Genomic DNA, 9,986 nt, shown 5'->3' with positions numbered 1-9,986 from the left:
GATGTCAAGGACCCCCAAATCGATGTATTTATTTGGCCACAGAACCCCATTTGAAAAGTGTGTTAAAAAAGGTTTTGAAAATAGCAGATCTACAAGCTAAAACATGGCGCAATCTTGCAGATCTGCTATTTTCAAATAGTGAAATAGCCGATCGGGTTAAAGTGGTTAAATTGATTTGTATGCTATTTTAACTAGGCCTACCTCAGGCAGACAGACAGATAGACAGACCTCTCAGTAAATAAACACTAAACATGAACAATGTTTCAACTCATTTCAGCAGCAGGTCAGGTAACAACATGTGGTGAAGATCAGATAAAACTGTAGTAGCGACAATGCTGCATGCCAACATTTAACTTGGAAACCGGTTGTTACATAACACCACCCCTCTTGTGTGTGTGTGTGTGAGAGAGTCCACATGTGATGCTGCTGCTGTGAGAGAGTCCACATGTGATGCTAGAGAGAGAGAGAGAGAGAGAGAGAGAGAGAGAGAGAGAGAGAGAGAGAGAGAGAGAGAGAGAGAGAGAGAGAGAGAGAGAGAGAGAGAGAGAGAGAGAGAGAGAGAGAGAGAGAGAGAGAGAGAGAGAGAGAGAGAGAGAGAGAGAGAGAGAGAGAGAGAGAGAGAGAGAGAGAGAGAGAGAGAGAGAGAGAGAGAGAGAGAGAGAGAGAGAGAGAGAGAGAGAGAGAGAGAGAGAGAGAGAGAGAGAGAGAGACTAAAGTACATGAATACAGTGTAACTACTGTACTTGTTTCCTCTCTCCCCTCTGTGCTCACATAGCTTCGCCTAGCTTGTCCGGACAGGATTGGATCTTCAGTGACTCCTCCCAACTACATGTACTGTATGATAGAACTTTATGTGAGTTAATACACAGTCCACCATTTTAACAGGACAACACAGAGAACTGAACAGCATGGACTCCATTTTGCCACGCTGGATTGAAGCCTAAAGATTAATATAGGGTAAGTGTTTTAATCACTTTACTAAAACTATAATATCCCTAGTCTGGTATTATATGGTTGATGGTGTTTATACAATGACTCGGTCATAAACGTTGAATATACAAACAATGAAGTATCGCTTCTTTGTTTTTTAAAGACATTTTTGGGGGCTTTTTGACCTTTATTTATAGTTTTCAGTTGAGACAGACAGACAGGAAACAGGGAGAGAGAGACATGCAGCAAAGATCGTCGGGAACGGGCTAAATTGGAGCCTATAGGTGCCCGGACCGCTGCGCCAGCTGTCCGGGCCGAAGCATTGCTTCTTAATGATTCTTCTGCCTACACATACTGTATGTCATGACATATTATGAGCGAATAGGGGAAGGGGATCAACGTCACGTGATTCCCTTGTTTGACCCTTTGAATGCGCAAACAAAGGTGCTTATTGGTCAAAAATCCAGATGTGTGTCTCAAAGAATTTCCCCTCCCTCGCCCCCGTCCCCCCATATCTCTCTCTCGCTCTCTCTCTCTCTCTCTCTCTCTCCCTCTCCCTCTCCCTCTCCCTCGCTCTCGCTCTCGCTCTCTCTCTCCCCTCTGTTATAAAAGTAAAACAAATAAATATTTGTATATAATAGTAAACAACAAGTTGAAGGATAAAGTTAATTATTTCAGCAGCAGGTCAGGTAGTGAAGTGAACACAATGCTGCATATGACAACATTTAACTTGGAAACCAGTTGCTACATAACACCACCCCTTCTCTGTCTGTTCCTGCTCTCTCTCTTTCTCTCTCTCTCTGTGTGTGTGTGTGTGTGTGTGTGTGTGTGTGTGTGTGTGTGTGTGTGTGTGTGTGTGTGTGTGTGTGTGTGTGTGTGTGTGTGTGTGTGTGTGTACACGCTGCATGTGTGTGAGAGTGAGTTGTTTTTTCTTCCCTGAAGAAAAAAGAAAAGAGGGGAGATGTCATACGGTAGTAAATGTGCCTGCCGTGGCGTAGACAGCATGTGTGTGTATTTTCCCCGGGAGGCAAGACCCGCCCAACTCTGTCTCTGATTGGCTTACCCTGAAGTTTTACCTTACGTTAAGCAATCATCACTCCTCTCTGCCATTGTACTGCACGACATGCTGCTTTGGCTCATGTTACTGTGAGAGTACATCACCTGTAGGTTAGATCAGTGTTTCCAAACCTGTGGGTCTCACATTATTTTGGGGGCGGTCCCCAGATGATTTGCTTAACACAAATCTCAAAGTGCTACATAAAGTGCATAAAAAGTCAAGAAAAAGGTAACAATGATCAAATTCAAAGCAATGCTAAGAGACCCCCCCTCCCCAGTACACAACTAATACAAAGTTTTAAGTTTAAAAACACACAAAGGCATCAATAACTCTTGAACAGTAGGTCATCAAATTCTCCGGATGCCTTGGATCATGATGCAACTCCATCTAGTCATTTGTGCCAGGCTAGATTTTCCCCATTTTGCGTTTTCTTCCAAATACTCTTTTTGCCAGTCCTCCTTTCAAATATTGTTCAAAAGTCACACACATTTCTCTGGATTGGAGTCATGTGATGAAAATGTATCACTCAGTTAGCAGATTTCATTCCAATTGGCTATGACTGTCATCCAAATTTTGAGGACCCTAGGCTATGCAACCCGGCCTGGCGGGGATCTGCGCTCCGAGGAGCACACTTGTTTAGGTTACTCTAGTACTACCAGTAGATGTTTTTTCCCCTGACTGACTGAACTGCAGGGATTTAACGTAGCCTTGGTGGCCACTGGCCAAGCTGTGGGAATAGAAGAGAGGATCGCATTTCCTCCCGAACTCACGGCCCGCGAGTTGCAATTTTACTCCCGCTATGAACCCCGATTAAGAACATGTACTACAATTAAAGCCATAATCCTGGCTTTAATGGTACGTTCTTAATTAAAACTAATATTATTTGGTTTCGCTATTTTATTTATTATTATAGCAGCACACACGTGTTCAATGCACAAACACGTTGATCAGTGTGCATGCATGTATGTTGTTAGTAAGCCAGCAATAGGGTGGTTACATATTCAGATACATTAAATATTTTAAAATAAACAGGCCCCTTTTGATACGAAAGTAACCCACGGGAAAAGTGAAGGTAGGCTATGCCACTGCACCTATGCAGACACCAGATGCAATGTTGTCCTCGTGATTTCAGAATGTTGTTTTATGCCTATGATAACAGCTTGTAAATCAACGTAATTAGTTGATAGTAAGGCTACCAGGCCAGTAAGACTGTCAAATAATCAAATTTTCAATAATAACAGACCAGGATTGAAAAATATGTGATTTGACGAATATTGCAACTATTTCATTATCTTCGAGTAGTTTTCAGTGGCAAAATATTCTGTCTGTGGGATTTATGTTTGTTGAAATAAGGTTATATTCTGGGCCAGATCTGACTAGTTATGATTTGACTTGATCTGGCCTCCATTGGACTCTCTCTGATTCATCCAGGACGTTCTTTTTCGTGGTCAGGAATTATTTTGGTTTAGATCAGGTGATATTCTGGGCCAGATCTGATCTGTGCTTGCTGGGCTGGTTAAAATGCAAGCATTTGGAGACAACACCTCTAATCTACACACTCAGCTGCAATCGCACCACAATGGGAGTCACACTGATCTTAACCACAAGAAAGCATAGTTCCCCCTGAGGAGAGTGTTGTTGTTCAAACAAGGTGTTACGTAACAACGTGTAAGAAAATAAGAGAATAAAACAAGATATCTCAACAGTACATCAGGGACACAGCCATGGGTGGGCCTGGGTGGGCCGTGTCCCACCCACATAGAAAGCTGGCCAACCCAATCGATTTTGCAAAAAAGAAAAAAGGAAAATTAACTTTTTTTTTATAAAACATTTTTAATAATAAATTGGTAAAATCAGGCAAAAATAATAATTAAATAACATAACCCTAACCTAACCCTAACCCTAACCCTAAAACCAAAATAAAGTAACAAAAAAACAACAAAAAAAGCCAAATCAATCACATGCACATAAGTCCATTATTAGTGCAGGCAGTGTGAGGCAGTAAATATAAGAGGGACAGTGTGAGGTGGAAAAGATGCACTGATCCGGTGACCAGATTCATCTGCAAAGAGACGGTATCATTCTACACAGTTGAAAATCAATCGTTCAGAGACGTGATAAAGCAGCACTATGTAACTTTCCTCTTCTACCCCGTATTTGAACCCGGTTTCCTGCGCAAGTGCTGATTTATTTTTACCATTGTGCTAATAGAGCCTGCCTGCTTGTTCAGGGGATGAATTGAATCTTGACCATCAGGTCAAAATTCCTGTCAGATCCTGTGTCTAGGTGAGACATGACCTTTGACATGATCTAAATGACTCAATAGAAGAGCAGGGAGACAACATACAAACAACAATTGTATACAGTATATTGTATAACATACTCTACCATACAGATTGGACAAAATAAAAATGTATTAATTAAAAACAAGTTACGTAGTGAGGCTTTAACCACACTCGATGGCCAGTACGAGGTAACATCGAGGAATTACCGTCTTCGGAGTGATCTGCAACATGACATCTCAAAAGTTGATCACTTTCCCCTCACCACAGACATGTGGTCCAGCCCAAAAATTACACGGTACATGTCACTTACTTTTATTACTTAGACAAAGAGTCAACCCTGTTATCCAGATGCCAGCTTTTTGCCCGAGGATCACACTGCCAATAACTTAAATGACGCCTTGAAGGAGGCTCTGCGAGAATGGGGATTAAAAGAGGAAAACGTGTCCTGTCTCACGACCGACAGTGGAGACAACTTAAAAGCAGAGCCCTGCTCGTAAGTTAGGCTGGCCCTGGTTGAGCTGCTTCGGGCACAACCTGAACCTCGCTGTGTCCAACACAATCAACAAGACAGAGAAAAAGCGCACAGACCATACCCTGGCAGTTAGACACAGACCAGACCCTGGTAGTTTGTCACAGACCAGACCCTGGTAGTTTGTCACAGACCAGACCCTGGTAGTTTGTCACAGACCAGACCCTGGTAGTTTGTCACAGACCAGACCCTGGTAGTTTGTCACAGACCAGACCCTGGTAGTTTGTCACAGACCAGACCCTGGTAGTTTGTCACAGACCAGACCCTGGTAGTTTTCGCAAAATCAATGTCATGTTCTCTCACAGCTGAAGAAGGAGACGGGAGCTGCAAACAGCGCAGGCCCAGCTTTGCCTCCCACCGCACACGTTTGTGGCGGTAGGTTTATTATTAAAGTCTTGCCTTACACTGCATTTATAGGACTGTACAACTCGCTGGGTCAGCAAGAAAAAAAATATGGAGAGAAAGGACGGACACACTGGCGGATGGACGGACGGACGGACGGGCGGACGGGGGAAAAAACATAGTCTTGGCCACGCCTTCGGCCTGGCAGAGACAATAAATGGTCTTCAATGTCAAGTGCAGCAACAGCATCTTTTGTTGAGAATCATTCCTTAAAGTGTAACAGGAGTCTTTTAACATTTTTTTTTATATGAATTTTGTCAAAATACAAATAATTGAACAACAGAATGTACTGTTGAGATATCTTGTTTTATTCTCTTATTTTCTTACACCTCGTTACATAACACTGTGTTTGAACAACAACACTCTCCTCTAGAGGAACTATGCTTTCTTGTGGTTAAGATCAGCGTGACTCACATTGTAAGAATGAGAATGGAATGCGGATGTTCTCTTCATTTACAGGAATCACTTCTCAGTCCTCCATGTTGACGACGCTTAGAGTCTGGACTTTTGTTTCTTCAAAGACAAACTCTGTAGACAGTAATAAGGTAAGCACTAATATTCCAATACTACATATTAGAAATCAAATAAAATCAAGTCAGCCTGCACTATAGTTACTGAAGACCACATACTAAGCTATGGTACTTTTAATGTACTTTAGTATTTCTATTTTCTTTTTTATACTTCTACTCTACTACATCTAAGAGGCAAATATTGTACTTTTTAGTCCACTACAATAATTTTACAGCTTTAGTTGATGTAGTTACTTTACAGATTTTGATTATTATTGCAAAACAATGCATTAACCACTTACTTTGGATATTCAACGTTTGTAATTTTACTCAAGTAAAATCTTGAATACAGGCCTTTTACTTAACTTTACAATATATTATAGTTTTATTTAAATAAAAATTCAAACTTCCACCACTGCTCCTAGGCTGTAAGATTGCATGAATTCAATGCTTCATGGGGCGTGTAATTGATAGAAAGTAAGTAATTCTTTGGGTGAACTACGTAACTCCTTTATGCCCTACTTCATCATGCAAGAGTGTCCCACAAAAGTTGTGGACTTGCAACACATTGTGAGCTTTTTTCAATATTTTAAACTGTTTTTAAAATAATAATGAAAAAGGGTACAGTTTTGGACATACAAGGTTTCCACCCGACAGCAAAGATATCATGAATCCACTGACAGTGTGGGTGGGGCAGCATCCTTCTATTTCAGCAGGACTGAACGTCTAACCAGCAATATTTGGTCTGGTGATTCAAATCCCCCCCCCCCCCCCCCCCCCCCATGCAACTCAATCCCAGCTCACATCAAAGCCCCGCTCCCTTCGCCATGTTTAAAACCACCATCAAAACCCACCTTTTCAGACTCGCATGCCCTACCTAATTTAAATCCCCCCCTTTTACATTTAAAGTTTTAACATATTTGTTTTGCTTAGTTTTTTACCCTTTTAACATTTTTTCCCCCTAATTAAGTTGTTTTTGTTTGTTTTGTTTTGTTTTGTAAAGCGACTTTGTGAATTTAGACAAGCCTTTAAAAATGGCATGTATAAGACAAAGCCATGAGATTGTGAATTGTTAACCCTTTCTTTTTTTTAAAGATTTTTTGGGGGACTGTTACGCCTTTGCGTATAGTGGAGATTTACAGGAAACAGGGAGAGAGAGAGACGGGGAGAGACATGCAGTAAAGATTGTCGGGAACAGGACTCGAACCCGCAATGCACTGTCACATGAGAACCTAAAGGAGCCTAGGTGCCCAACCACTAGGCCATTAGTCAGGGTCATAGTTAACCCTTTGACTCCTCATCTGTAAATGAGTCCAGTGACTCTGATTAGACCAGGGCCGACCATGTATGACTTTTGACTTCAGGAGTTTATGCAAATATTGGTCTTTTGTAAAATATTTTTGTGACATTCTATTTTCACTGATAGTTATACTATGTATAATAATGAATTACATGTCTTTTTTTCCTTTTTTCCTTTTCTTTTCTTAAACTCATCGTTTGATTTGAAAGCTTACCTGCCCTGGCATTTGACCTTTGTGACCTCAAGGAATTGACAAGGTCAAAGGTAAGTAAACCTTCACTCAGCCTCTGTAGAGCAGCGGTTCTCAAAGTGGGGTCAGGGGACCCCCACAGGTCCATAAGGGGGTTCCAGGGGGTCCCCAGCAAAAGTAGTTAATACAGCATCAAAGCAGTGTAACCATTTAACCCTCTGTACATCAGCTAATGGAAAATAGCAGATCTACAAGGTTGCGATGTAACACGTTGTGAGCTGTGAAAAAAGAGAGAGAGATTTTTTATACATATTTTTTAAACATTTTAACAGCACAAATCGTGTATGGGGTAGCTGGCATTACATATTTTCAGATAGGGGTCTGTGGTCAAATACATATGAATTTATATAAATACCTAATCAATATAAATACACATTAATTTGGGGTCCTTGATATGAAAATGTTTTAGAAGCACAGACGTAGAGGAAACAGGAACCATCAACACGAACCTGACCACAACTTCCATCTGAGGAAATCCTTTCACTTCTTCACCTTTTCACTTCTTCACAAGACTTTATCTCTCCTGATCCAATCTCCATAAATCCAATAACATCATGCAGGTAGATTAATCACATTTATTTTGATTTCAAGCATGATTCATGGCCAGCCAACATTTGTGATGATTTACACTAATACACTAGGGGCGGCAGTGGCTCAGGGGTAGAATGGCCGGGTAGAGTGAACTGGAAAACCGCAAGGTTCCCAGTTCGATCCCGGGCTGGGGCGCTCCCCTAGAGTTAGTATCGAAGTGTCCTTGAGCAAGACGCTGAACCCCTAATTGCTCCTGATGAGCAGGTTGGTGCCTTGCATGGTTTCCTCCGCCATTGGTGTATTAATGTGTGTGTGAATGGGTTAATGGCACAATCAATGTAAAGCGCTTCGGATAGAAGCGCTATGTAAATGCACCATTTACCATTTACACAATTAAGTAAGGCTCAGGTGGTTCATTCATGAAGTTGTTTTTTATACGTTTGGCTCCCAGGGAGACACCAAATTAATATTTTGGTTATTGAACTGAAAAGTTTGTGAACCCTGCTGTATACAATCTTAATTCAGAATATTTGCACACTTCAATGTCAAGTGCAATAACACTATCTGGTGGTGATATCAGCAGTTCTCCATTCTCTGATATAAAACACTAAAGGAGGTGGACTTTAATCCAAAATCATTCCTTACAGCAGGTTAATGATTACACAATTGTTCTTCATTTACAGGAATCACTTGTCAGTCGTACATGTTGACACTGGAGGACGAAGCTTATAGAGTCTGGACTTGTTTCTTCAAAGACAAACTCTGTAGACACTAATAAGGTAAGCACTGATCTGACTATACTCTATATTCCGTGGTGGGCATTAGTTGTTGTTATCAATAATAATAATAAACTTTATTTGTACAGCACCTTTCATGACATGAAATGCAGCTCAAAGTGCTTTACAAAAAAAGCAAACATAATAATAAAGCAAAAAAGAAAAGCATAAAACAACGTTAAAACAACATTAAAGTATTTGCCCAAAAAAAGGCTGAATCAGGCAAAACAGAGAAGACAACAACGGAGATTAAAACATCAACTAAAAGCAAGAGTGAAGAAATAGGTCTTGAGCTTTAAAGCTATCCACAGAGGCTGCCTGTCTTAAGTGTAATGGGAGTTTGTTCCAAGCCGTCAGCAGTGGTGTAATGGAGATTTTTTTTTCAGGGGAGCGGTATTTTAATGACGTCACGTGCACGCACGTGCACGCTCACCGCCGTTATGTAAATTAGCCATTTGGCTACTTGGCTCGTGAATCTAGGGGGGTGAAAAATTACCAGTGGAACGCCAGGGTATCCTACGTAGCAACCAAAACACCACTGGCCGTCAGCCCGTAAAAGCAGAGTGCTGCTTCACCGTGTTTAAAAAAAAAAGACATACATATGTTGATTAATTGAATACCTAGGACCCCAATGGAAACAAGACCGCAAGGACTTTTTAGGTGTTATCCTTTTAGACAAAGTGTTTGACTGTACTCATGCTGTTTTTACATTTCTGTCTAATAAAATATTCAATCAATCCAAAAACTGTACAATACATATTAGGCCTACTTTTAATGTAATAATTATCCTTAGGAGGAGTAAAAACTAAAGTGTGTTGAATACTTAGCTGCACACAAAAGGTTGACAATGAATGGACAACAATGTTTGTTTATGTCTTTGACTGACACAAACTCAGAACAATATTAGTGTTAGCCTGTCTTCTCCTCATGATTCACACCTGTCTGTCTCAGACCTGCACGTACATTGTAATTTTGCGTGATAGAACATGCTTTAAAAGAACAGATCTATGAGCTAATAATTTCTTATAAGTTCACATATTGTAGATCTGATGTATTTGCTCATGTGACATCATCCTTCTATGGCGCTGCTTTACGCAGTGACACACACCTCATAGACTGACGCGCACACACACACACACACACACACACACACACACACACACACACACACACACACACACACACACACACACACACACACACACATACACACACACACACACACACACACACACACAAACATTTAACCTTGTTAAAAAATAAATGCTTTATGTATAGGGTTTAGGGTTAGGTTTATGATAATCTCTCAAGACAGATTCAGAGAAAAGAAAAGAAAAAACCCCATTGGATTCCCAGAATGGGTTTATGATCAGAGTATAAATTGGATCCTCATCTGTAAATGATATTTTGAATCTTA

At 40.8% G+C, this 9,986-nt stretch overlaps 1 protein-coding gene across 2 annotated transcripts in view; it reads left to right on the top strand.

Moving 5' to 3' along the window:
- The first annotated feature begins 815 nt into the window (after nt 1-815).
- Nucleotides 816-9,986, top strand: part of LOC311038094 (GTPase IMAP family member 8-like) — a 16,253-nt gene continuing 7,082 nt past the window's right edge. Inside the window, exons 1-4 of one of the 2 annotated variants that reach the window (XM_084047433.1) lie at nt 816-957; nt 5,663-5,748; nt 7,222-7,276; nt 8,477-8,572. The gene's annotated coding sequence lies outside the window, so the exon portion shown is untranslated. The remainder of the gene's footprint in view (nt 958-5,662; nt 5,749-7,221; nt 7,277-8,476; nt 8,573-9,986) is intronic. The other variant, XM_084047434.1, reaches the window with a different exon arrangement.

This window comes from Gymnoscopelus microlampas, assembly GCF_963454915.1.
Source record: "Gymnoscopelus microlampas genome assembly, chromosome: 21".
NCBI classification, from domain to species: domain Eukaryota; kingdom Metazoa; phylum Chordata; class Actinopteri; order Myctophiformes; family Myctophidae; genus Gymnoscopelus; species Gymnoscopelus microlampas.
This window is presented reverse-complemented; position numbering and strand designations above follow the sequence as displayed.